The sequence below is a fragment of the Papio anubis genome, chromosome 1 (assembly GCF_008728515.1).
Source record: "Papio anubis isolate 15944 chromosome 1, Panubis1.0, whole genome shotgun sequence".
Taxonomy (NCBI): domain Eukaryota; kingdom Metazoa; phylum Chordata; class Mammalia; order Primates; family Cercopithecidae; genus Papio; species Papio anubis.
This window is the reverse complement of record NC_044976.1, coordinates 119,586,527-119,612,202: the sequence shown is the minus strand read 5'-3', so window position 1 is coordinate 119,612,202 and position 25,676 is coordinate 119,586,527. Positions and strand designations below refer to the sequence as shown.

The 25,676-nt window shown below is 40.8% G+C and overlaps 2 pseudogenes across 1 annotated transcript; one reads left to right on the top strand and one right to left on the bottom strand.

Annotated features, from left to right (window-relative positions):
- Positions 1-10,663: 10,663 nt before the first annotated feature.
- Positions 10,664-11,779, top strand: LOC101019693 (annotated as a pseudogene).
- An 11,878-nt stretch (positions 11,780-23,657) lies between these two features.
- LOC101023215 lies at positions 23,658-25,656 on the bottom strand (annotated as a pseudogene). The gene has a single exon (XR_159768.5). The product of XR_159768.5 is annotated as a DENN domain-containing protein 10 pseudogene (transcript).
- Between the last annotated feature and the right edge of the window lie 20 nt (positions 25,657-25,676).

Here is a 25,676-nt window from a genome sequence, read left to right as displayed (position 1 = left end):
TGTGTTAAACACTTGGGATTCAGATATTAATGTCTCCCCAAAGGGACTGAAGCTCATGAGAGAAAGAACACAAACATAGCATTTTAAGAAAATATGGAAGTTCCCCCACATGGGGTGTTGCGGCAACCCAGAGAATGGGAGTTTAGGTGCAGACATTGCTCCTAATGACAGGGGGAACCATAAGAGGACTTCTTCAGATCAGACTCATTTTCCTCCAATGTCCCAGAGAGAGGGATCCTGGAGCATGAATGGTGTAAGGCAATGGCCAGTCTAAGGAAAGGGATTTGCTGCATCCTGGGAGAAATCTCAGCACCCCCAACAGGACATTTGGGACAGGAATGCAGGTGAGAGGAGGTTTGCAATCACTTTCATTCAATAACTGATGAACACTCTCCTGAGAACTCCCTCAGTGCCAGACCCTGAGCTGGGCACCACGAACACAGAGATCAGTAAGACATGATCTCAGCTGTCACAGAACTCTCAGTCTAGTGACCAGCGATTCCTGAGAAGTATAGTGATGGTGGATTCATTGGAACCAGTGGCCCATGCTGCATGGAGATGACCGCAGTGGATGACCTGGTCTCTTTTCTGCTTTTTTTTTTTTTTTCAAACAGCTGAATGACCTGTCCTGGGCCAGTGACCCTGGACTTCAGCCAGATGTCAGCATCTCAAGGCACAACCAACAACTTGGCTCCATGTTGGGTCAAAACAGTTAACACAGCCAAGGTATTCAAGGTATCAGTAGATACTGACTATGTCCTGGCTAGCTGTGAAAAGAAAGAGGTGAGTTTAACAAGTATTCTAAAATTGTCCTTGACATAGTAATCACAGATGATCTATCTTCTGTCTGGCTTTATTTATATATATATATGTATATGGTGATGGAGTTTCACTCTTTTTGCCAGGCTGGAGTGCAATGGAATGATCTCGGCTCACTGTAACCTCTGCCTCCAGGTTCAAGTGATTCTCTTGCCTCAGCCTCCTGAGTAGCTGGGATTATAGGCGTGTGCCACCACGCCTGGCTAACTTTCTATATTTTCAGTAGAGACGGGCTTCCACCATGTTGGCCAGGCTGGTTTCGAACTCCTGACCTCAGGTAATCCACCCACCTCGGCCTCCCAAAGTGCTGGGATTACAGGTGTTAGCCACCACGCCCAGCCTCTGTCTGGTAATTTAAATGCTTTTCAGACTTCAAGAGTCACCTGTGTCCAAAATAAATTCTGTATCAGTTATAGTACTAGCATTTAGAAATTGTGTATTTTATTTTCTAGTTATAGATTAAATAACTAACGTGGAAAGGAGTAAAGCAGCTTCCATGAATGTAGTGAGAATGTAGGGGGGGTCAGGGACTAGAGTCCTGCCTTAGGATTCCTCGGCAGTTGCCAGTCACAATTTTTGTACTATTAGAAACAACAACAATAACAACAAAATGACAACCTGATTTGTTCCTCTGCTTACCCTATCCAGTTCTCTACACTATAACATCTCTGCTTATCGAGACAACTTGGATTCTCAATTTGTTGAGCTCAACAAATGCATCTGCTGAGCCCCTGTGGGTAAAGCATTATGCTAGTTACGGTGGGTGATACAGAGGAAGCCCAGAAGAGTCCTTAGTGACAAGAGCTTGAGATTTCTGCTCCCAGCTCAGCATGAGGTGCCTGGAGATGAGAAAATCAGTAGCCGACACCCACAGGTGTATTCTGGTGAAAGGGTCGATGAATTGAGTGTCACCAAGTCTCAGCCTGGATCCCCTCCCTTTGTTTCATTTCACAGATTACATGTTGACAGTGGGAAAATCAACAGAAAGACCATGAAGCTAGACTAGAAAAGACTTAGTAATGCTGCTGGGTGGGCCATGAATTTTTAAAAACACGTGAAGGGCCTTCTCAGAAGTGAAGTTTTAGGAAATATAAAATGCATAGCTGGGATACATTACAGTGTAATGATAGAAAAAATATTGTATATAGCAGCATCTAATAAGTTCTGGAGGAAAAAATATTTTTCACATTACTCCAATTATGGCCTTATATGTCAAAAAAACACAAAAACCAAAAAAACCCTAAGAGAACCACTAACATCCATTGGTTTTGCAGAAACAGGATACCCTTAGTGCACTTAAAGTTGGAAACATGGCTCTGCCTTTAGGGCCATGCAATGAAACAGACTGTGGTAGTTGACATAGGAGGAGCAGAGTGGAGTTTATAACAATGGCCACAAGACGGTGAAGAAAATGCTTTGGGATTTTTAAGCAGCAGACGAGGTGACTCAGAGGAATGTTAGACAATAGCACAAAAGCAACTTTAGCAAAGTTTTTCATTCAGTGGGCACTACATAGTTAGTCCACGCTCTGCATCCATTCTTTCACAGTCTGTCCCTTCATCGACTTGGGCCCACAATGACATTTCTGAGACAGGAGAGGGATCAACACAACAGCACGCACACACCTGAAATAAAGAATGAATTTCTAATTTTCAGATTTAAGTCTCTGACCTAACCAAAGAAGTGACTACCATAGATGTTAACTATTAATAACATAAATGATGCTCACAAATATGCAGATCTTATAATAACAAGGTAAAACAGCTTAAAAAGTAGATGGTAGAACTGTAGTCCAGGGACGCTAATAGAAGTGACCCATAATATTACATCATCTCCACTTCCAACAAAAATCAGGTAAAAGAAGGAAGGAGACTGGCAACCCAATGCACAGAACTATATATAATAGGCATACTATTTATTGGTTGGTTATAAAGGAATGGAAATAAATCTTTTTATATACTGACTCTTGGTTTATGTCACGGAGGCACAGCATGGAACAATAGACAACCAGACTGTCAGATAAATTCATTTGAATAACTGGACTTTTGTAAACCCTTAGACATTTGAGAAACCAAATTTAAAGCTGTTTGTGAGCCATGTTGCCTATCAAGGTGGAAATTCAGGAGAGATACATAATGACAAATAAATGCTTTTGTGTGTGTGTGTGTGTGACACAGTGATCCGATGCATTGGGAATGTGATCTTGTGAATCTCTCAGGTGAGCAAGCCTGACATGATTGGGCATAAAGGTCAGTAACTGAAGAGGTACCAAATGTGCTCCATGTGTCAGCTGTGACCTAAGGAACTGAAGGCTTTCACCCTCCCCTGAAGTAATGAAGCTGACACAGCAGGGGGCTGCAAATTCCACTGCAGATCAGGGTCTTGATGCTGACATACTGAACAGTGGACTCCCACTTGAGTTACAGAGTAGGAACTACTGTTTCCTATGGCTACTGAATATCCCACAAACTAACCGCCTCAGCTTGGCATTATTAATTATTTTAAAGCTCTCAGTGGTCTCATTTTATAGTAGATCACATCAGAAGTAAGACTAATAAGGATCAGGTACAAACTCATATTTGCTGGACATATCATTGCATATCATCCCAAAGTTTCTGGCACTACATAATGCTGGAGTAGATTCTTCAATATTACATTTTAAACTAAGGGAGAACGTTGGCTTCTAAATTTTACAACTATAGTATTGCAGCTAAACACAAGTGCAAGTGGCAGCCTTATCAACTGCATGAACAATCTTAAGGAAAACTTATTGGTGAACATACAGAACATTTCACATGCATTTGTCTGTAAAGTGCAAACTCTTCCCAACCTCAGAACTTGATATGGGTTAGGACTTTCCTCTCCCTTGGGCTGGTGATAAAGCTCCAATTGAAATGAGAAAGATTATTCATACCTGGTAAATATGCAAGTTTCCTAAGATATTGCCATTGGCCAATCAAACCTGAATCCGAAAAGCATTTGTTTCTAGCAGGATATAAGATCAATATGCAAAAATAAGTGGTATTTATGCAATTGCATGGCAGAATTTAAATGTAAAAGGAATACCATTTACGATAATGTCAAGTGTATAAAATCCATAAATATGAATATGACTGAAAATTAGAGCATATTTCACACAGAACATAGTGCAGGTCTAATAACTAGAAAAATATTGCTTGTTCATGTGTAAGAATATTGTTGAGATGTTCGTTTCCCCTAATTTGATCTATGAATTCAATGCAATCCAACTCAAAATTTCAGCATGCATCATTGGTAGAAAATGGTCAGCTGATTCTAAAATTAAGATGAACTGGCATAACCAAAATGCCTGTATAACGAAGAACAAAATTGGACTGCTAGCTCCAACTGATTTAAAGAACAATCATAGAGTTGTAATGGCCACAACAGAATGCTTTGGCATGTGATCAATTAAATAGATCAAAAGAAAATAGAGTCCAAATATAAACCAATACATATATTGAGAACAGATTTTTGAAAATATTGGAAAAGCAATGTATTTAAAAATGATGCATAATATTTCAACAAATGATTGAGAATTTTCTTTTTAAGCAATGGATGTGACATATTTGTAACCATATAAAAATAAACAAGTAGAAAAAACTGAATTCATGTGTCATTTCACATAGAAAAATTAGTGGTTACCAGAGGCTGTGAAGGAGATAGGGGAGAAGGAAGAAAAGATACTGGTTAATGCATATAAAATATAGTTAAATAGAAGGAATAAGTTCTAGTATTTGATAGTATATTAGGGAGACTATAATTCAAAATAAGTTACTGAATATTTTTAAATAACTAGAAGAGAAGAATTGGGATATTCCTAACATAAAGAAAAGATAAAGTTTTCAGGTGACAGATATACTACTCACACTGATTTGATCATTACAAATTGTATACATTTACCAAAATATCATGTGTATCCCCAAAATGTGAACAACTATTATACATCAATTAAAATAATGAAAAGTACATCTTAGATAAATTAACAATGATTCCAATCTGATCAGTTATCTTTTCTGACCACAATGGTATGAAACTAAAAATTAACTACACAAGGAAAACTGGAAAATTCAACAATACATGGAAATTAAACAACATGCCTCTGAACAACTGATTGATCAAAGAACAAATCAAAAGGGAAATTTGAAAATATATTGAGGCAAACAACAGTGAAAGCAAACATAACAAAATCTTTGGAACAGCAAAAATAGCTCTAAGAGTCAAGTTTACAACCATAAATGCATACATTAAAAAAGAAGAAAGACTTCAAATATACATTACACCATTACACCTCAAGAAACCAGGAAAAAACAACAACAAAACAAATTCAAAATTCACTAAAGAAAGGAAACAAAATCAATGCAGAAGTTAATCAACTGAAGAATAGAAATACTATAGAAAAATAAACCTGAGTTGTTGGTTTTTTGTTTTTTGTTTCCTTTTCCTTTTTCTTTTTCTTTCTCTTTCTCTTTCTCTTTCTCTTTCTCTTTCTCTTTCTCTTTTTAGGAGAGACAACGTCTTACTATTCTTCCCAGGCTGATTGGGAACTACTGGCCTCCAGTGATCCAATGTAGGCCTCTCACACCCAAGTTGTTTTTCTGGAAAAAGTAAAATTAACAAACACTTGGCTAAAATAACTAAGAAAAAAAATACAGAAGACTCAAATAAATAACATCTGAAATGAAAGTGGAGGCATTACAACAGAGGCCTCACAAGTAAAAAGGATCATAAGAAACTATTATTAACAGCTCTATACCGTCAAACTGGATAACCTAGAGTAAATGGATAAATTCTTAGAAACATACAACCTACTAGGATCGAATCAAGAAGAAACCGAAAGCCTGAACGACCAACAACAAATAAAAGGACTGAAGAACCTCCCAACAAAGAGAAGCCCAGGACCAAATGGCCTCACAGCTGAACTCTTCCAAACATTTAAAAAAGAACCGGGCGTGGTGACTCACGCTTGTAATCCCAGCACTTCGAAGGCCAAGGCAGACAGATTACCTGAGGTCAGGAGTTTGAGACCACCCTGGCCAACATGGTGAAACTCCATCTCTACTAAAAAAACTACAAAAATTAACTGGAGGGGGCGGTGCGTCTGTGTAATCCCAGCTACTTGGGAGGCTGAGGCAGGAGAATTGCATTGCAGTGAGCTGAGATGGCGCCACTGCACTCCAGCCTGGGCGACAGAGCGAGATTCGGTCTTGGAAAAAAAAAGAAAAAGAAAACCACTGCAAATCACAATGCATTTAGTCCACTTTCTGGGAGTGTGATTTCCTCTTCCTGTGGAAATAGCGATAATTTTTATGAGGGATGCTGCCCGGACCCCACTGGAGGAGCGGGTAAGATGAGGACTGTGCTTGGTGTTATCTCCCTACAGAACCACACACGCTGATCGGTGATACCTGTGGCCCCTAAGTGTCCGTGAGGGGACTGGTCCCTCTACAACATTGCTTATGGCTGCGGACACCCACCTATATGGCAACAAGATGTATATGTGTGGGTAGGTGGTAAAACCATTATAGGCAATGGAAATTCAAAATGTTCCAGCACCCTACAAAGTTCGCCTCATGTAGTATTTGATCTATTGCAGGGGGCCCCAAGCTCCTGGGGCTGTGGTCAGCTACCTGTCCTGGGCCTGTTAGGCACCAGGCCGCACAGCAGGATATAAGCGGCCAGCAAGTGAGCATTCCAGCCTGAGCCCCGCCTCCTGTCAGATCAACGGAGGCATTAGATTCTCATAGAAGCACAAACCCTATTGTGAACTGTGCATGAAAGGGATCTAGGTTGTGTGCTCCTTATGAGAATTTAATTAATGTCTGATGATCTGAGGTGGAACAGTTTCATTCAGAAATGATCCTTCCCTCTTTTCACATCCCCCACCCCTGGACCAAGGAAACATTGTCTTCCATGAAACCAGTCCCTGGGGCACAAAAGTTTGGAGACTGCTGGTCTGCAGTGTCCCAAAACCCTTTTCTATGGTTCCATCCCAAAACCTAGAGGCTCTGAGTCCTGCCTGTTCTTATACTCCTGTGTGTTGAGAAAAACAGCATTTTCTATGCTCTGAAGGCTCTCCAGAACATTCTTTCTAGGCTGCAGGATGGAGATTAATAATAACAGAATAATCGGCATGGCCTTGTTAGCCAATCCAAAGCCCTCTAGGCTGAAGTGGGGGATTTTCACTTCAGTGACATCCAGCCTGGGTACCTTCCATCTCAGCATCCCCAGGCACAGACAGGAAGTGACATCACCCATTTACATGATGTCTGTCTTTGTGGCCTGGGCCACTGGGTGGCTCACCTCAGAGGCAGGGACACCAGAGATGGCTGTTCTGGGCATGATTAACAAAGGGAAAAGTGAGAGCGTTCCTACTGAAGCCCCTTCTCCTTTCAGCTCACACCCAGGTGGCCTGTCCCCACAGACCTTGGAGCGGAGACTTGAGCCACCACCTGTCAGAGGTACAGGCTTCACAGGCACAGCTAGGGCTGAGAACCCTGGTGCCCAATTGTCTGCGACTGCAGCTGGATCAAGGGTTTGACTGTGGCTATGGCTTAGCCAGGCCGAGCGTTTCCTCCACCACCTGCAGCTTCACAGCCAACGCTGGTCCTGGGAAGCAATGGCCCTTCCAAGGTAGGGAAGGAAAGGGGACCACGAAGCTCTAATCCAGATGTTGGTGGTCATGGTGCTGTGAGGGGAGGAGGCAGTGGGGTCTCTTCATGCTCCCTCAGAGTCAAGTAGAAATCCACAATGTTGCAGCCCAGTGAGGTGAGCAAGAGCCTGGGGTTTAGGATCAAATCTGCTCTCAGGTCCTGGGTTTAACCCTTACTCATTATTCCCCTCGGCAAGTCATTTGTGGTGTTGGCATTTACATCTCAGTTCTGTCATCTGAGAGACCTGAAAAATAATATCTACATTCAATCATTGTTGATAGCATTAATTATGATAATTTCCAAATGGCTAATTCAATAAAAATTACTCAATCTATGAATACATGTTATCTAATTCTGTTACCTTTCTGGTAAATTAGCACTTAGGAAGTGACTTCACATGCAGTTTCATCTGAGGAGGAGTAACTGTTAGGATCTCTACTTTCTAGGGACCCCCTTCCTGTGTTTTCTTAGAAAGTCTCTTTTGCCAGTTTTCTTTCTCTCCGTCAGCGTCCCTTTTTAAGTCAATTTTCCCCTATCGAGCATTTTCAGTAACAACCTATTAGGCACATTCAGTAAAAGTGCAAATCCTGGGCCCATAAGTGAGTCTCCTGCTTCTTGCTATGTTTTCTCCCCTTGTTTTGAAATAAAAGAATAAAAGGGCAACCTTCTCATTGAAAGTGTATAAATCTGTCTCTTTTATGAAACTCCATTTAGTTCATCATCTCCACTCATGTCCACGGCCATGTACTCCATTTTCTTCTCACAGGGATCCACTTCTGCTCAGATTTCCTTAAAACCCTGGGTCGTGTTCATCCTACTCTCTGTCCCACTCAATATCTCCTCCTGGAGCCCCTGGGGCTGCCTGGTGCTCATCTGTCAAGTGATGCCCCCAGCTGAGGAATAAGGAGACCCACGTCCTCAGGAGGGAGGGTCACGTGATGTAACGAGCACCATCTGGATCCCTGGAGAGGACACACGGAAGACGCTCAGTGAGTGTCGGGGGATGCGTAGTCCCTGACACATGCCCTCATAACTTCGAGTATTTAAACTGATTTCTTCCCACTGATGTCTCTTTTGCTTCTTCATGGATTCCCACACCCCCAGTCAGGACTCACCCACCTGGCTCCAACACTCTTACCTGCTGGCTTCTCCAGGAGTCCAGAGCACTAACCAGGCTCCAGGCAAGAGGACAGAGTGAATGCCTTTTGTTTCATTCTCCTTTACCTGGTGACTTCTCCCTGCTAATAGGGCATTTGTTTTTCACCATGTCTTCCCTCTCTCATTCATCTTATTTTTCTAAATTTTTTTCCAATTTCAATGGACCAGATTATAATGGTAGTGACTATAATGTTAATTCAACATCTTCCACATCCCTATGTAATTTCTTCCAATAGATTTTTATATATATGTATTTATGTCATTTGTCATATACATTATGCATATTTGGCATATGTTTTTAATAAAATGTAGATATATGCATTATACCTATCTGTATGATCTTTTCATCAATATCCCATGTTTAGTGCATCCAATTCTCCTCTCTCACATGTTCATTTAATGTTGATTTTTAGAATCTCCTCCCTCCCAGAACACAGCCTGTATCCAGTGTGATTTCCTTGCCTTTGCCTTGTCTACCTGGAAGTTATTTGTGTTTATTAATCCTAAGTTTTTAAAATATGTTTGTCAGTTGGGATCACCTTTTCCTCCTGGCAATCTTATCATTAATGGGTGATGCATGAAAAATCAACAATACAGAAAATACCAAAATGTCTTTCTTGGTTTCCCTTTACCCCTTGGACTTTCTTGTTCAAGGCCACTTTCCTTCTCTGATGATCCTCTTGGGTGGAAGAGAAAGTCACAGTAAGATCATGGATAACAGTGAACGCTGTTGGGTGTGGTTTCATTTTCAGAGCTGGGTTTAGAGCCTTCCCTCGGAATGAAGAACCCTCCCCAGCTGGAAGGTGAGGATCTTGAAGACTCAGCTGACAACACACATGGGCATCAAGTCATTGGCCACATTCATGCTTCAAGTGTCCTAAAACCAAAGATGATCAAAAGAAAACTGCTGTTCAGCAAGTGGAGACTGGCATGCAGATTCCCTGGCCTGCAAGCTTAGGCTACGAAGGTAATCACATCTATGGCTGTTAGCTGCACTCGCTCCTTATTTCTGTCTATGATGACAGCTCCTTCCCTCACTGCTTTTCTCTTTCCTATCTGTTCTCTTCAGAAGCCGCTGTCACCTTTTTCTGGTCTTACCTCTGTGTCCCATGGGCTGCCACCCTGTCAGGCCCTTCTGGTCCCCATCGCCTGTTTGCTCTCTGAACTCTGCTCTGTTCCCACTACTTCTGTCCTGAGAGTCCCTTTCAAGGCCTCAGGAGAACCCAGCCTCCTTATCCCCCTCCAAGTGCATGGTGTGAGCTGTTAAACACAGGATTCTGTGCATGGAATCACACAGTTTGAATAATTTGCCTTTCCTTCCTCCATCCCAAACTCCATTGCCCCTTTCTGCCGGAAGCATTGCTTTAATACGCCACTTATACACAGAATTTTCTCTTGGGACAGTATTTGAGCAACCCAAAAAATCAAACTTTAACCCTCACCTTGTACATGGGAATGAGAAATGTTAAAACTGAACACTAAGAACCCCAAATCAGGGGAACCGAGTCTGCGAGCAAGCCGGGCAGTGGGCGCGAACAGGGCCTAGGGCGCCCGGGAGCCCAGTCAGGCGGCGGCGAGGAGCGGGCGCGCCCGGCGCGGGGAGCAGTCGGCGGCCGCTCGCTGCGGGGACATCCCAATGGATGAGCTCTCGCCGCCAGGCACACGGCGTAGGGGAGCCTCGCTGGCGGCGGCGGCGGCGGCTAGTGGGGCGAGGCTGGCCGCCAGTTCCCGGGGAAAGAGGCGAGGGCGTCTGAGCGAGGCCGATAGCGGCGGCCTTCTCTCACGCGCCCCCGCCCGCCGAACCAGCGCCTGCCTCCCGCGCCCGCCTCGCTTCTCCCGTCGGCCCAGGCCATCCGCTCCCGCCGCGCCCACTGCCCACCTGGTGGCCCCGGCCGTGGCCGCCGCCCCCGCGGCGGTTCCCGGAGCTCGTCCCGGATGCGCGCCCGGGCAGCTGGGCTCGGTGGCCACCGCTGCTACGGGGGAGCGAGGGCGGGAGGGTGTGTGTGCGCGATGTGAGCAGGGGGTCCCGGCAGGGCTGCAGTGGAGGCACGTTGGAAGAATGACTCTGGAGTCCATCAAGGCGTGCTGCCTGAGCGAGGAGGCCAAGGAAGCCCGGCGGATCAACGACCAGATCGAGCGGCAGCTCCGCAGGGACAAGCGGGTCGCCAGCCGGGAGCTCAAGCTGCTGCTGCTCAGGACAGGAGAGAGTGGCAAGAGTACATTTATCAAGCAGACGAGAATCATCCATGGGTCAGGATACTCTAATGAAGATAAAAGGGGCTTCACCAAGCTGGTTTATCAGAACATCTTCACGGCCACGCAGGCCATGATCAGAGCCATGGACACACTCAAGATCCAGTACAAGTATGAGCACGATAAGGCTCATGCACAATTAGTTCGAGAAGTTGATGTGGAGAAAGTGTCTGCTTTTGAGAATCCATATGTAGATGCGATAGTTTATGTAATTATCCTGGAATCCAGGAATGCTGTGATAGACGAGAATATCAATTATCTGACTCTACCAAATACTATCTCAATGACTTGGACGCGTAGCTGACCCTGCCTACCTGCCTACGCGAGAAGATGTGCTTAGAGTTCGAGTCCCCACCGCAGGGATCATCGAATAACCCTTTGATTTACAAAGTGTCATTTTCAGAATGGTTGATGTAGAGGACCCAAAGTCAGAGAGAAGATAATGGATATACTGCTTTGAGAATGTCACCTCTATCATGTTTCTAGTAGCGCTTAGTGAATATGATCGAGTTCTCGTGGAGTCAGACAATGACAACAGAATGGAGGAAAGGAAGGCTGTCTTTAGAACAATTACCACATATCCCTGGTTCCAGAACTCCTCGGTTATTCTGTTCTTAAACACGAAAGATCTTCTAGAGGAGGAAATCATGTATTCCCATCTAGTCGACTACTTCCCAGAATATGATGGACCCCAGAGAGATGCCCAGGCAGCCCTGGAATTCCTTCTGAAGATGTTCATGGACCTGAACCCAGACAGTGACAAAATTATCTACTCTCACTTCACATGCGCCACAGACACCGAGAATATCCGCTTTGTCTTTGCTGCCATCAAGGACACCATCCTCCAGTTGAACCTGAAGTAGTACAATCTGGTCTAATTGTGCCTCCTAGACACACGCCCTGCCCTTCCCTGGTGGGCTATTGAAGATATAGAAGGACTGTGTTTCTGTGGAAAACAATTTGCATAATACTAACTTATTGCTTTCCTGGACTCTGTGTGAGCATGTCCACAGAGTTTATGGTAAATATTATGATTTTTTTTAAAGTATTCAGAGGAAATACAGAGGATGCTGAAGTACAGTCCCAGCACATTTCCTCTCTATCTTTTTTTTTAGGCAAAACCTTGTGACTCAATGTATTTTAAATTCTCAGTCATGCACTCACAATGATAAGGCTTTCTCTCTCTCTCTCTCTCTTTCTCTCTTTTTCTTTTCTATAGAGCAAAACAAAGCTGATTTCCCTTTTTCCCCATCCCCCAATTCATACCTGCCTCCTGATTTATTCCCCAGGTTACAATGGGCTTTCTCCTAGATCCATTCTTGGTCAAGTTTTTCTCCCCACTGATACAGTCAGGACACATCGTTCGATTTAAGCCATCATCAGCTTAAGCTAAGTTTGTAGTTTTTGCTGAAGGATTATATGTATTAATACTATGGTTTTAAATGTGTTGCTTTGGATACACACATAGTTTCTTTTTTAATAGAGTATACTGTCTTGTCTCACTTTGGACTGGGACAATGGATGTCTGTCTAGCCGTTAAGTGTCATTTCTTTTAGATGTTTACATTCAGCCATAGCTTGATTGCTCAGAGAAGTGTGCAGAAGGCAGGATCAAAGACACACAGGAGTCCTTTCTTTTGAAATGCCATGTGCCATTGTCTTTCCTCCCTTCTTTGCTTCTCTTTCTTTTTTTCACCCTCTCTTTCAATTGCAGATGCCAAAAAAGATGCCAACAGACACTACATTACCCTAATGGCTGCTACCCAGAAACTTTTTATAGGTTGTTCTTAATATTTTTGTTGTTGTTGTTTAAGCTTTTCTTTTCTTTTTTTTCCTTGGTGTTTGTGCCACAATTTTAAAATGACTTTTATTATGGGTATGTGTTGCCAAAGCTGGCATGAATAAGAACTTAAAAAATAAAAGCTGGTATCTTAAAATTTAAGAGAGTAAGACTGTGGAGCCTAAAATGACTGGCTGAGAATGAACCAGAAATGCCAATTGCCAAACAGTTGGTAACTGTAAATTTGATTCTCATGGTCCATTCTTTTCTTTGTCCTTAAGATGACATGGTTAGTGTCCCTGTCCCATGTTCAGTGTCCAAACCGGCAATGTAAAAAGTATCCTGTGTGGTTTAACAGGAAATCTGTTTGTGTCTCTTTATTTGAAACCAGTTTTACTCTCAATGGTTCTTTAAATTCAATTAAGTCTGCCAGGAACATTGGTTGATAGTATTATTCTGACACCTTTAATTTCCAAAATCTGAAGTCCCTGCTAGTTTACTACCTTCAAGATCTTCTTGAACTGGTAACTGATTAGGTTGAACTTACGGAAGATTTGTGGACTTAACTCAAAGGTAACTTCTCGGTGTTCTATAGAACATGTATTTGTGTAACTGAACTTACTAGGAGAAATGTTTGGAATTCTATATGTGCAATTTTTCAACAAATGCAAAGAAATACAGCACATGTATTGACGAGCTTCTGTCAAGCAGCTTGAGTTGAAATTTGATTTAAGAAAATAAATCATGGTTGTTTAAAGCTGCTGGGACATTAGATTTAGGCCATGATAACTGGTCTCATTTTAACTATAGTGGTATTTGGCACTAGTCTAAACTTCCATATAAATCACTTTTTTGGGATAATAAAGGGGGAGGGAGAATATTAATGGCCTGTTAGATGAGTACCAAGCCACCAAACAGTAATGAAATGTTCTCATTCTTGATTCTCTCAGCCTCAAACAACACAGGTTACTTTTTTTTTTCCGTTGCTCAGAAAACACCTGTAATTTAACAAACTGTAGGTTTGCCTGTAGGTATAGTGCATTACAAATGTTCTAATCATTGTACATACATCTCTCTTGGTATTGCAGCATCCATACTGGCTTTGTAATCATTAATTTTTTGACAGATTGAATGTGCTGTATTGATATGTATCTATGTAATTATATTGTATGTCTATAGCTAATTCACATTTTGAATAATGTTATTTTATTTACTTTTTTAAGAGAGGAGAATGTGAATTTGTCAGTTTATTTCTGACTAGGGAAAATCATTTGCACATTCCTGAGTAGAGGTATACTGATTATAAGACCCAAAGGTAATTTCATAGCAAAATACATAAAATCAGTCGGAGCTTTTATACAAACATGGAAACCAACTTTGTAGAACTTTCGCCATTTGATCTAGAAATGGAATATGAGCTTTTATACAATTCATATTCTTATTTGGCAAATGCACAGTTTAGTATTACCTCTCTGATGGCCTTTACTAGAAAGGCAGTTTTAGAACTATTGTGATCCACTAAGGACGTGTTTCAACAGCTAGAGACCACTGCTTGCCTGAAAAGGAGTTCTTAAATTTGCTGCAGGAAAAAAAGAAAAAAATAAACAACAACATCTGAAGGCCTACAGTGTGTATAGAGAAAACCTCATCACAAGATCATAAGTGTCACAGTTTTAGGGAATCAAGATATTCTATTTAATAGAGCCATAGTAGATATAGTCAATTAAACCTGATCTCAAAGTTTGAAGAAGCTGAGCAAAACAGGGAAAGATTGTTATATTTGTCTTTATGAGATTGGGATGGAATTTGCTATGTAGAATTGAGGTTTGTGGCTTCACTGTTCCTATAGGGTGCATGACAAGATCCCTTCTCTTGAGAAAGGAAAAAATTGATCACCCTAGCAGCAGTAATGCATAGAAACCTAATTTTAGCCACACTAGTCAATCGAAACTAAAGGATTTTCTTTTTTGTTTCTTTGGGGTTTTATTGAAGGGGCTAGGGGTGGGATGGGATTCTTTTCAGTTTTGTATAAAAACAAAGTTTACTCACGCTTTAGATTATATTGTGATTGCAAGCGTTATAAGCGTTATAAGGAGTGCCACTGGCCTCCTATTGTTGATGCTTAAGTAATGGAGGCCTGTGGTGAGTTTTATGGTGACTTGGGCATGTCTTATTCAAAAACAAAAACATAAAACACAGAAACCTTTCTTCAGCACACCAAGGCAAGCAGCCATTTCATGACTCACTTAACACATTGCAGTGTACCAGTTTACAGATGATTTTTCCCTTTTTGCATGACATGGCAGTTCCAAACCCCAGATAATTCCTTATTTATAAATTGGAAGTTTCTACTATGCCTTACAGAGCTTAAATTCAGCAGTTTGTGCCTCATATCTGAAACAAAGGGAAACAACACACCCATTCAAAAGTAAATAAATGTAGAAGTTTTTGTTTTTAATATTTCCATATAAAGAGCTCTGTTGAATGTCATGAATAGACGGGAAAAAAAATCTTAGGAACCTGCATATGTTGTTTACTAGCAGATGACAACTACAAAAGGAATTTGAAGAACACGTGAAATTTGTTTTTTTGTTTTTTTTTTTTTTGATAGATTAACTAGCAGGCCTATTTTAAAAAGGTAATTCAGCTAAAGGGCAATTTACTTTTTTGTGCTTCACACTGTCTTGATTGTCAAAGTGTACGAACTGTAATTTTAAAATTTATACTGCCACATGATTGTAAATTTTAGTTGTCTTAAGTTAGGAATTGGTGAAAAGCTATGCTGGATTTGGGTCAAAATGACTTATTTGCAAAAATAAATAAATAAATGAATAAATAAATAATGGGAAGAAAGGGCTGTATAATGAAATACTGCAAGACTCACATATTGGTTGGAAATTTCCCTCAAATCACCTACCGATTACCCTTGATTTCCCTTTGTTTTAAGTTTCTCAAAATGAATGAAATGAAATATAGCAGAATGTTAACCCATACAAAAATAAAGTGTACCCAAATATTGTAATGTATATTACTGCTCTTCTTCAAATTAAATAAGGGTTTAAAACCACTTAATTAGTAATCAACATCTCAGTGGATACAAATAAGGTGTGTTTGGTATACATTAATATTTTCTTCCAAAGATATATCTCTGGTTAGAAACACACACAAAAATAAAACTAGTAATATTGAATGTTTATCTAGCTCTACATATTTCCAGCATATGTAGCATTAATAGATCTGTCCTGGTAACTGTGTCTTTGGGATTTCATTTTGGTTCCATCAAATTAGCAAAAGAAATGGCTTAGTTGTATATGATTAGCTAGACATTTTTGGAGCCAGACACCTGCTGTTTAGTAGATAACTTAGTACACAGTCTAAACTTGTCATTTGTTTTTCTCACAGAATAGCCATTTCCTGCTGTCTTCCGAACGATCACTATCCTTTCAATAACACTCTCACCTCTAGAATCATACGTTCAAAGTGTGAATACACACCTAGCACATAGTAGGTGCTCAAATATTAATTTCCTCCTTGCCTTCCTTATCTATCCTGTGTTCTCCATTTCCCCATATGATTCCAACCCAATAGCAAATGACATTTATATGTTATGAAAACATCTATTGGGTAAAATCAGATGTTGGATGAAGAAATTCTGACTTTTATATAAGCTTTTGGTAGACAGGAAAAACAGGAAGGTATTGGTCAGTAGAACATTTTTAAGTTCAGGAAAGAATGCTGGAATAATACTATGTAACTTTGTCCAGGTTAATTTGACTGAAACACATTTTTGGTGGATTTCTTTTCCTCAAAGAACTCTCTAAATGCAACTCCTTGCTGGATTCCTCACCCATCATCCTATTGGAAACCCTTACTAGACCTATGTATTTAGGGAGTTTTGTCAGAAAAAAATTTTTAACTTGTAGTATTTAAAAGAATATTTTCTGTTCCTAAAATGTCATTCAAATGCATGTAGTATCTATTGTTTGGCGATGGGAACTAGTTTTGTGAAAAACACCTGATGTTGTATAATAATGCACCAATGATCTTGCTGGTTAAAAATACAGTATTTTTGGCCATAATCTTCTACTATAGTATTATTCATTGTTGAGTTTTGCTTCTGTTGAAGTTGCCCAAGTCCCTCTCAGAATGTTTTGGATTTGCAGGAGTATTGAAATACATCCTGTTGGGAACAGGCCCCCCAAAATCTGGCCATAAACTGGCCCCAAAACTGGCCATAAACAAAATCTCTGCAGCACTGTGACATGTTCATGATGGCCATGACACCCACACTGGAAGACTGTGGGTTTACCAGAATGAGGGCAAGGAACACCTGGCCCACCCAGGGCGGAAAACTGCTTAAAAGCGTTCTTAAACCACAAACAATAGCATGAGCGATCTGTGCCTTAAGGACATGCTCCTGATGCAGATAACTAGCCAAACCCATCCCTTTATTTTGGCCCATCCCTTTATTTCCCATAAGGAATACTTTTAGTTAATCTATAATCTATAGAAGCAATGCTTATTACTGGCTTGCTATTAATAAATACGTGGGTAAATCTCTGTTCGAGGCTCTCAGCTCTGAAGACTGTGAGACCCCTGATTTCCCACTCCACATTCTATATTTCTGCATGTGTGTCTTTAATTCCTGTAGCGCCGCTAGGTTAGGGTATCCCTGACAGAGCTGGTTTTGGCAAGAGGTGCCCAATTTGGGGCTCGAATCCAGGTCAAAGGGTCACCGGAGCGATGGTTGGAGAATGTGGAAAACTAAGCTGGAGGACACCTGAGTACTGTTAAAGCAATCCCCGTGGTGAGTAAGAAGGGGAGTTCAGAAGCATCAGGGTAACAATGGGACAAGTGTGGGCTCTGGTTCATTCCACCTTGGAACCTTTTCACACTAATGATGAGGAGGAAGGAGAGTATAATGAAGTAACAGAAGAGGTTACCGTTCAGGTTTGTTTGCCAGCTAAAGCTAAAGCAGCAAAGGAGGGAGAGGTTGATCCCTACCCTTCTGCACCCCCTCATTATTATTTTGAAGAAAAAGAGTGGCCTGACCCTCCAGATCTTTCTTTTACAGAGGACAACGGGAGAAAAGCAGTTGCCCCAGTGACTGTTTGCAGTACCTCAAGCGACTGCTCTCAGTTCTATTCGGGCAGGAATTCAGCAAGCTAGAAGAGAGGGTGATTTAGCGGCTTGTCAGTTCCCTGTTAGAATATATTGCCCCAGATCAACAGGGAAATATTATAGCTACACTTGAGCCTTTTCCTTTTAAATTACTCAAAGAATTTAAACAAGTTATTAATCAGTACGGACCAGGTTCTCCTTTTGTAATGGGACTGCTAAAGAATATGGCTGTTTCCAGTCGGATGATTCCTACTGACTGGGATGCTCTTACTCGAGCTTGTCTAACTCCTGCTCAGTTTTTACAATTTAAAACTTGGTAGGTAGATGAAGCTTCCATTCAGGCTACTTGCAACGCCCAGGCCCAACCTCAAATTAATATAACTGCAGGCCAACTTTTGGGGGTTGGCGGCTGGGCTCGTTTAGAGGCACAAGTGGTCATGCAGGATGCTGCCATAGAACAGCTTAGAGGAGTGTGCATTAGAACTTGGGAAAAAATCACTTCAGGTGGAGAACAATACCCTTCCTTTAGTGCTGTAAAACAGGGACCAAAAGAACCATACGTGGACTTTATAGCTTGGTTACAGGAGTCTTTTAAAAAGGTGATTGCAGTTTCGGTTGCTCAAGAAATAGTGTTGCAGTTATTAGCTTTCGACAATGCTAATCCTGATTGCCAGGCTGCTCTGCAACCTATTAGAGGGAAAGCACATTTAGTTGGTTATATCAAGGCCTGTGATGGTACTGGAGGTAATCTGCATAAAGCTACTTTGTTGGCACAGGCAATGGCAGGACTGAGAGTAGATAAAGGAAATACTCCATTTCCTGGAGCTTGTTTTAACTGTGAGAAGCATGATCATACTAAAAAAGAATATAGAAAAAAATTAGCAAGTCAGGTCACCAGACAGGGGAAAAAAGAAAACTGCTGAGCCTGAAATAAGTCCAAATTGTAAAAAAGGAAAACATTGGACTAATCAGTGTCACTCTAAGTTTGATAAAGATGGGAACCTGATTTCGGGAAATGCCATGAGGGGCCTGTCACAGGCCCTATTCCAAACCGGGGCATTTCCGGCTCAGACCATTCCCTCACCCCTGTATAATGTCTGTCCCCTGCCACAGCTGGTAGTGCTGCAGTAGATTTATGTTGCCCCAAAGCTGTGAGCCTTCTGCCTGGGGAACCCCCACAAAAGGTCCCAACAGGAGTCTGTGGATCCTTGCCAGCAGGGAAGACAGGATTAATTATAGGAAGGTCTAGTTAAAATTTAAAAGGGGTACAAATACATACAGGAGTCATTGATTCGGATTACAATGGGTAAATCCAAATTGTTATATCTACTTCTGTTCCTGGAAAGCAGAGCTAGGAGAGTGCATAGCACAGCTCCTGGTTGTGTCGTATGTGGAAATGGGGAAAAGTGAAATTAAACAAACAGGAGGATTTGGAGCACAAATAAACAAGGCAAAGCAGCTTATTGGGTAAATCAAATTACTGATAAATGTCCTACCTGTGAAATAACTATTCAGGGAAAGAAATTTAAAGGTTTGGTAGATACAGGAGCAGACATTTCAATCATTTCTCTACAGCACTGGCAGTCCACGTGGCCAATTCAACCCACTCAATTTAACATAGTTGGAGTTGGTAAAGCCCCTGAAGTATATCAAAGTAGTTATATTTTGCATTGTGAAGGGCCCAATGGACAACCTGGGACTATTCAACCAATTATAACTTCTGTACCTATAAATTTATGGGGAAGAGATTTATTGCAACAATGGGGAGCACAAGTTCTAATTCCAGAACAATTATATAGCCCTCAGAATCAACATATGATGCACGAAATGAGTATGTCCCTAGTATGGGACTAGGAAAAAAATTGCAAGGTTTGAAAAAAGCACTTCAAATGGAAAGACAAAGTTCCCACCAGGGTTTAGGATATCATTTTTGATGGCAGCCATTGTTAAACCTCCAGAACCTATACCTTTAAAATGGTTAACAGATAAGCCAATTTGGTTGGAATTGAGTAAAAAGAGTAAAAAGAAACTGGAGGCTTTAGAGGACTTAAAATTGGCCTTTAATAGTCATAGATTTAAAAGACTGTTTCTTTACTATCCCCTTAGCTGAGCAAGACTATGAATGGTTTGCATTTACAATTCCTGCAGTAAACAACCTGCAGCCTGCTAAGCATTTTCATTGTTTCACAGATGGGTCTAGTAATGGTAAAGCTTCTTATTCTGGATCAAAAGGTAAAGTTTTCCAGAAGCTCTGTACTTTAGCTCAAAAAGTGGAGCTTGTACCTGTAATTGAGGTATTGACTGCTTTTGATATGTCTATTAATATAATTTCTGATTCATCATACATGGCTCATTCCACACAGTTAATTGAAAATACTTAGTTATAATTTCATATAGATGAACAGCTGATGACAAAAACAAAAAAGGGGGAGAAATAGGGATTATGGGACAGCCCATACACAACTGAATCTAGCATTATTAACTTTAAATTTTTTGAGCCTGCCCAAAGGCCAGATGTTACCAGCAGTTGAAAAGCATCTACAGAAACCAGCTGCAAAGACAGAAGCAGAACAACTGATTTGCTGGAGAGATCCAATAACAAAAAGTTGGGAAGTAGGTAAAATAATAACTTGGGGTACAGGTTATGCTTGTGTTTCTCCAGGACCGAATCGACAGACAATTTGGATACTATCAAGACACCTGAAACCTTATCATGAGCCAGATGCCAAGGAAGAGATTCCAGGAGGATCCCAAGGACCCCCTGGTTGCAGCCATGTTGAGGCTGATGCTGAGGAGGACCTCAGTTGTCACAAGCACCACCCATTGAACACAGCCACCTACCTGTGGACAGATCAAGAAGCTGTCACATATGGCAGAAGAAAACCTGAGGAAAGCGGGACAACCAGTCACAATGAGTAATTTAATGGTAGCAATGATGGCAGTGATCACCATTGCCGTGAGTATTCCTTCAACAAATGCTGACATGGAAAACAATTATACATATTGGGCATATTTATCAATCATGGCTGGCAATAATGCCTGGATATAATCACTCTATGACACTGTTACACATGTTTTCTGGTCTCAGTATTTACCATAATAAATCTGCTCCTATAATTGAGGCATACTGCCCTCAAAAACTTATTCATAAACAAAATTGAACCCAGTTAGAAAAAATGAACGTACTTGTTTAGGAAGATTGCATTGCAGAACAGGCAAAGGTGCTGCACAACAATTCCTATGGAATCATTATTAATTGGTCCCCTAAAGGGATGTTTAGCTTGAATTGCACCTCTCAGTCTGCATGCCACGGCCACACTATGTTCAGCTGGTCTGAACAAAACAGTCAAATGGTAGAAATGATAAGAAGTACAGCAAGAGTTCCTATTACTGGAAAACATGGCAGTATAGGGCACCTCAACCTCAAATGATATGACCCATTGTAGGAGCTAAACATCAGGATTTGTGAAAACTATTAATAACTCTTAATAAGATCAAAATTTGGGAAATAATAAAAAAGCATCTAGAAAGACACTCTACAAACTTGTCTTTGGATATTGCAAAATTAAAAGAACAAATATTTAAAGCATCCCAGGCACACCTGACCTTAATGCCAGGAACAGGAGTGCTTGAAGGAGCTGCAGACAGATTAGCAGCTAGTAATGCATTAAAATGGATAAAAACACTTGGAAACTCTGTGATTTCAATGATGGTTGTGCTTTTAATCTGTGTTGTTTGTTTTTCTATAGTCTGCAGATGCAGATCCCGAATCCTGCAAGAAGTAGCTCACCGTGACAAAGCTGTCTTTGCTTTTATAACTTTGCAAATCAAATAAGGGGGACACGTTGGGAACAGGTGCCCCAAAATCTGGCCATAAACTGGTCCCAAAACTGGCCATAAACAAAATCTCTGCAGCACTGTGACATGTTCATGATGGCCATGACACCCACACTGGAAGACTGTGGGTTTACCAGAATGAAGGCAAGGAACACCTAGCCCACCCAGGGTGGAAAACTGCTTAAAGGTGTTCTTAAACCACAAACAATAGCATGAGTGATCTGTGCCTTAAGGACATGCTCCTGCTGCAGATAACTAGCCAAACCCATCCCTTTATTTTGGCCCATCCCTTTATTTCCCATAAGGAATACTTTTAGTTAATCTATAATCTATAGAAGCAAGGCTTATCACTGGCTTGCTGTTAATAAATATGTGGGTAAATCTCTGTTCGAGGCTCTCAGCTCTGAAGGCTGTGAGACCCCTAATTTCCCACTTCACACCTCTATATTTCTGTGTGTGTGTCTTTAATTCCTCTAGCGCCACTGGGTTAGGGTCTCCCCAACTGAGCTGGTCTCTGCACATCTTTCCGTCAAAAACAAACAAACAAAAAACAGACAACAACAAAAAAATCAAAACTAAATTAGAACCTGGATCACAGATGAGAGTTCCCTGCCAGCCTGGAGTCAGCTGTGTCTTCAGCTCTAGATGGGCAACCTTATGTCAATGTGGATGAAGTTTCCATAGACTCAGTGTCTGTTCCTCATGGACTCACTTAGCTGACATTAACTGGAGAACATTTATGACATTTCAAAGGGACTTTAACCAAAGGTAGATGCAGATGGCAGGGCAGGACTTCGAACCTGCATAGACCATGAGGTACATTCTCCCCTCTGTCCTTTTTATTCACATATCTACTTCTACAAGCTCAGTTAGAGTCTAAAACACAACTCAAGTGACTCTTGAGGACAGAGAAATAAGAAAGCATTTAATGAATTAACTTTGAGAAAAGTGAGTCCAGGGGCCAGCTTTATGTCTACACGAGATGACAGACAATAATCTATCTGCAGGACAGACTTTGCCTCAGGCCAGCCCAAGTGAGAGATTTAACTGAAATTGTCAGAAGAAAGAATAAAATCCATAGAGCCACAGAGAATGAAGGCAATCATGAGAGAAATGAGGATAGGAAAGAGCATGAAGGGAAATCAGGTTGGTTCATTCATTGTCGCTAAATCTGCTACCATGTAATAAGCACCTGGTGAGATTTCAATAAAGATGAATGCCTTGAACTGACATCTTGAGATTCTCACTTAAATGGTCTGGGGTGTGATTTGAGCATCAGTACCTTTAAAAACACTTCCATGATATTCTAACACACAACTGAAGATGACAGGGACCACCGGTTTACTCTGACCTCAGGTTTTCAACATGGAGATGACCACATGTGTGGCTACTCCACATAAAAGGCTGAATATCCATCAGACATTGATGGGATCTGTATTCACCTCTCAACAGTAGTATTTGTAGAACATAGAAAACATTAAAAAGAAAAACAAGAAAATAGATGGATTAGACCTATAGTCTCTACTTAAAGCACACTTGCTTAATTTTGAATACAAGTAAAATAAGAAATAGTCATTATATTGAAACCCAGTATACAGAAAACAATACCTCATATGTTACACATATTCAAATTTAGTATTTTCTTTTCAATTTTATTTTATTGTACTTTGTTTTTTATTTTATTTTTTTTAGTTGAATATCAAAATATTTCCTTTTTATTTCTGCCTCATAAATTTATAATTTTAACAACTTTGATCATTAACTAGTATAGTAATACAAAAAAAATGAGGAAAAAGATGTTAGTATTATTCATTTCCATGAAGTGCAGATTTAATTTTCTATTATTTGCCTTAGTAAACATCGTCTTATTTCAGGTCCTCCCCTGCCCTCACTCAAAAAGGGAGGGTGTTTAATTTTTATTTAACAAATATGTAATACCAAGAAAAAAATGAAAGATCCAATACTGTTTTTTGCAAACATGTTTCCAGGTAAGATTTCCAAGGACATCAGTACTGACTGAAAATAATTCCTTACAATCAACATGAACGACACACTAACAAGCAAGTAATTGAGGCCTCCATGCTGATTCGGCAATTTTAAGGTCTCAAGTTGTGAAAAAGGTATATAAATGAATATAAACAGTTGGCCTGACATGTGGCCAAATTACTTTCACCAAAGTTGTTGGAAGCCATTCTCTGGTTTTGGCTCCTGTAGGAAGTTAATCTCATATTCCCTTAGCAATAATATAAGGTCACTGTTCCAGTCCCACACACTGTTATATTCAATGGGCTTCTTAGTTTACCACATAAGGACTGGCACCTTTTTCAAAAGAATATTGCTAACAGGGTCAAATGAGTGTTAATGGCTGAACGTTTGCCAAATGCTTACATCTGCGATAGTATAAATATGGACTACTAAAGTTGTCTACTCAAGTATAAAATATGTGCAAAACTCTCATAGGCAAAATGTTCAAAAGCCGGGAAAAACCTTTTTTTGTTGTTTGTTTTTTTAACTTTTACAAGAAAGTGCAACTGCAGGCTCTCTTGAATGATCTTCTAGACAGTTCCACAGAAAACTTACCAGTTGGGCTCAGAAAGTAAAGTTTCTCAGGAGGAATTAAAGTTCTTCCTAGAATACAAAGCAACGTTTCAGGCAGCTTTCTGAAAGTAAACCATTAGCTTATGACTACACAGTGAGACAAACTGGAACGTGTAATAATGAAAGCTTTCGCATTTGTCATGATGTGCTTTTTTTCTCTTACCCCAGGACCTCTAGCTGTTTTGTAATGTTATATAAAGTAGTTACAGCACTTTGTCCAACACTGAGAGCAGGCAGGAAACTAATCAGCTGGAAGAGAATCAGAAGTGTGTTCATGTGTTTCATTGTTTTTCAGGTCAAATCTCAATACCTGCAAATAAATCATTAAAAATATATAACAGTTTCTCTGTTATTTTCAGGACTTTATGTAGTTAATGGATAATCAGAGTGAAAGAGGGCTTTCTATCAGTCATCAGTGATACATTCTGTCACACAGTCAGATTTTCAGCATTTGTTCGGCTGCTGCTAGATGATAAAGGAAGTTTTCTGTTGCTGGCGGAAATCATTTTTGCTTTAGCGCCTCCAAATTAAGGACTCTCTTTTCTCCATCAGCCGAAACTTCTGAAAACAGTGGTAGGTTGGTACAGATTTCTCTTGTTTTTAGAGCAATATCCTGTATGACCTGGCTGTCTGATTTCTCTGGATCTTCTGCAGACTGAACAATTAGCTGACCCATTTCTTTGTGCAGTTTGGCCATTGCCATGGCCTCTTTTGCAAGGGGAGCAATGGTAATCTCACTCTTTGCCAGATTCACAAACACATCATAGAGGTCTGGTCTGTTGCTCTCCTCCAAGTTTACAAATCCAGCAATGTAACCTGTGCACATCTGCAGGGCTTCCAGCTCATCAGCGTTGAGGTGCACATAAGAGTGAAGGATGGTCCAGTCCTGTCGGTGCCACACCAGGGCAGGCAGAGTCCTGGTAAACTCCTGGACTGCTTCTATTTTGGGGTGATACACCACAATTCTTTTCTTTAGCATCAGTGCTGTGTGTAAGATAATAGTTTCCATTCCAAACTGAGATACAATGTCTCTGATGGAGCCAGCCAGGTAGGCCTTTCGGACATCAAAATCCTTACTAAGGAAAGAGCCATTTTCTTCACTCTGGCACATCCCCTTTGTGAGAACTGCAATATAACTCTCCATCATTTTAACTGGGCTCCCATGTTTCGAGTACATTCTACACAATATCCTAGTGAAGGCAGCATACTTCACTGAGTTAAAATCTTTGGTGGTCAGAACAACAGAAAAATGAGTCATCTTTTTCAAAATGGAAGACTCTGGAAGTTCAATTGTTGTGATATAAAACCATTTCTTCCGTAATGACCAAAGACAAAGGGATGGAGAAGTCTGTTTTCATCTGTAAGGCAGCATTTTCTCAGCAGCAGGTTCCTTAATGTGGCTGTCGTGGAAGGATAACACCACATCCACAGAATTTCTCC